The following is a 2868-nucleotide window of genomic DNA, read 5'->3' as shown; positions in this document are numbered from 1 at the left end:
TGGGTGCAAATGTCAGGAGAGATCCCTCTAATATCAGCCAAAGAGTATCCTATGGCTCTCCTGAACTTTCTTATCTCACTAAGCAATGCACTCTCTTGATGCTCTAATAAGCTATCATTGATGATTACTGGATATGTGGAGTTTAAGCCCAAGAAGGCATACCTGAGCCCTGTTGGTAGAGGCTTGAGCTCAACAGGGGGTGCATCAGCCTCATTCCAATCCTTGTCCAAGCTGAATTGGCTAATGTCTGACCCTTTGATAGCCAAAACCTCAGAACCACTTTGTTCCAGTTCCAAAAACCTTGTCTCAGGACCAAGTTCTCTAGCATTGTCCAAATACAGCTTGTACCCCTCACTTTCTTCTGCTAAGAGCCCATTGTCTCCTTGTTCTTGGGTTAGAGTAGCTTGAAGAGGGTCCTCAGTGTTCAGTTCCTTAAGCAACTCATCAGCCAACTGATCCATTGTCTCCACATAGAAGCATTGACCTTCAATGGTGGGTTTCTTCATCATCTCATTCACATCAAACTTGAGCTTCTCAGACCCAAGTTGAAGCTCTATTATCCCACCTCTCACGTCAATAATAGCTCCTGCTGTGGCCAGGAATGGCCTGCCCAAGATAAGAGGATCAACTGGCTCCTCATCCATTTCCAGCACAGCAAAATCAGTTGGAACCTCAAAACCACCAATCTTGACAGGTAGATCTTCAAACATACCAACAGGCAGTCTAACTGATCTATCTGCAAGGATTAGAGAGATCCTTGCTGGTTTGAAGACTCTAAAGCCCAGCTTCTTTGCTATGGAGAATGCCATCAAGCTGACTGATGCTCCTAGATCACAAAGACATCCAGAAAATAGCAGAGATCCAATGGCACAAGGGAGTGTGAAACTCCCTGGATCATTCAACTTTCATGGTATGGACTTCTTCTGAATGATAGCACTGCATTCATGACTTAGTACCACCATGCCTTGAAGTTCTTTAGTGTTGTTCAGAATGGCATCCATCAAAAACTTACCCATCTTTGGCATCATTAGAAATGCATCAATGAGAGGCATTGTGAGTGGTGTCTCATTGAGTGCCTTTTCAAATACAGCTCTTGCCTTGTCTACAAGCTGCTTCTTAAATCTCCCTGGAAATGGGAGCTTGGGTTGGTATGGAGGTGGTGGCACATATATATTTTCTGGTTCAGGTTCCTTTGCTACCTCTTTACCCTTTTCTTTCCTTGATTTCTCAGCAGCTTGATCATCTTTTAAGGCTGCCTCCCCCTCAGTTTGATCATTGTCCTCAATGATCACATTGTTGTGCTCAATACCAGGTAACTCCTTTCCACTCCTCAGTGTAATGGCTGTAGTATATTCCTTGGGGTTGGGTTCAGGTTCTCCAGGTAGATGGCCTTGGTTCCTTGAGCTTGAGGCCTGGTTCTGCTTCAGTTCCTTGATTTCCTGCTGCATGGCTGCATTCTGGCTTGCAAATATCTGTTGACCCTGAAGCAGTTGTTGCAGAATCCCAACCATATCCGATCCCATCTGTGGCTGCTGCTGAACCGGTGGTGGCTGAATTGGTGTTGAACCGGCGCTTGTTGCTGGAACTGTGGTGGACCAAACCCTGGTGGTGCCTTTTGCTGTTGCTGTGAACTGAAACCAGTACCCTGAAATGGTTGCTGTTGCTGACCAAAACTCTGATTCTGGGCAAACTGATTCTTGGGTTGGAAAGACCCTTGAAAGTTGTTCTTGGGAACAAAGTTCTTTGGAGCTTGAGAATTGGGATAGACCTGGTCTTGTGGGTTAGCTACATTGGGATTCCTGTAAGAGAGGTTCTGATTGGCATTGCCATACTGATATCTCTGGAACCTCTGATTCCCAATGAAGTTAAGCTCTTCTTGGGTTAGACATTCTTCACTTATGTTCTCAAAGATTTGAGAAGGTTCCTCATACTCTCCTACAAGGTGCATTGGATTTTGAGTGGTGAATTTCAACTTGTCCAATTCATTCCTCAACTCCTTAACTTCTCTAGTGAGCCTCTGTTCTGAGCTTGAACCTTCAGATCTATTTGATCTGTCATAGTCTTCACCATAAGTGTCATTGCTCATTGCTAAGATCTCCACTAGCTCTAAAGCAGCATGAATCTCCTTGCCCAGAAAGTTCCCATTGGAAGAAGTATCCAGCTGGTTTCTAATCTTGGGAAGAGCTCCTCTATAAAGTGTGCTGAGAAGGGAAGCCTCACTAAACCCATGGTGTGGGCATTGGTTGGTGTAGCTCCTGAATCTCTCATATGCTTCACCAATACTCTCATTGCTGTTCTGAGTGAAGCTAGAGATTTGGCTTCTCAGTTTTGCAGTTCTGGAGGTGGAGAAGAACTTAGATAGAAAGGCTTGCTTGCATTGCTCCCAGGTTTGAATGGAGCCTCTTGGAAGATTCTTCTCCCATTGGTGAGCTTTGTCACCAAGACTGAAGGGGAATAATCTTAGCTTGAAACTGTCTTCAGAAACTCCATTTATCTTTGTCAGGTCACATACTTTATCAAATTGATCCAAGTGTTCCAAGGGATCTTCCATTGCTAATCCATGGAACTTTGAGTTCTGGACCATATTCAACAAGGATGCCTTCACTTCAAAGTTGTTGTTTTGCACAGGTGGTGCCTGAATTCCAGCTCCATACTGATGAGCATTTGCCCTGTCATTCTCTCCAACATAGACCTGTGGCTGCTCATATCTCCTTTGCTGGTGTTGGAAGGGCTGATGTTGGTGGTGCACCTGTTGTCTTTGCTGTACATTGGCCTGATGCCTCTGCTGATGAGCTGGAGCTTGTCCTTGTTCTATGTCCACCACATGCTCTCTTTGTTCTTCCATATCAGCCTGATCAATCTGTCTTC

General features: G+C 44.8%; 1 non-coding gene across 1 annotated transcript; it reads left to right on the top strand.

Moving 5' to 3' along the window:
- The first annotated feature begins 2222 nt into the window (after positions 1-2222).
- On the top strand, positions 2223-2329 carry LOC112088279. Its single transcript, XR_002900444.1, has one exon. It is a non-coding gene; the product is annotated as a small nucleolar RNA R71 (small nucleolar RNA).
- The last annotated feature ends 539 nt before the right edge of the window (positions 2330-2868 follow it).

This window comes from Eutrema salsugineum, unplaced genomic scaffold (assembly GCF_000478725.1).
Source record: "Eutrema salsugineum unplaced genomic scaffold, Eutsalg1_0 scaffold_15, whole genome shotgun sequence".
NCBI lineage: Eukaryota > Viridiplantae > Streptophyta > Magnoliopsida > Brassicales > Brassicaceae > Eutrema > Eutrema salsugineum.
Note: the sequence above shows the minus strand (reverse complement) of the source record. Positions and strands in the feature narration are given on the sequence as shown.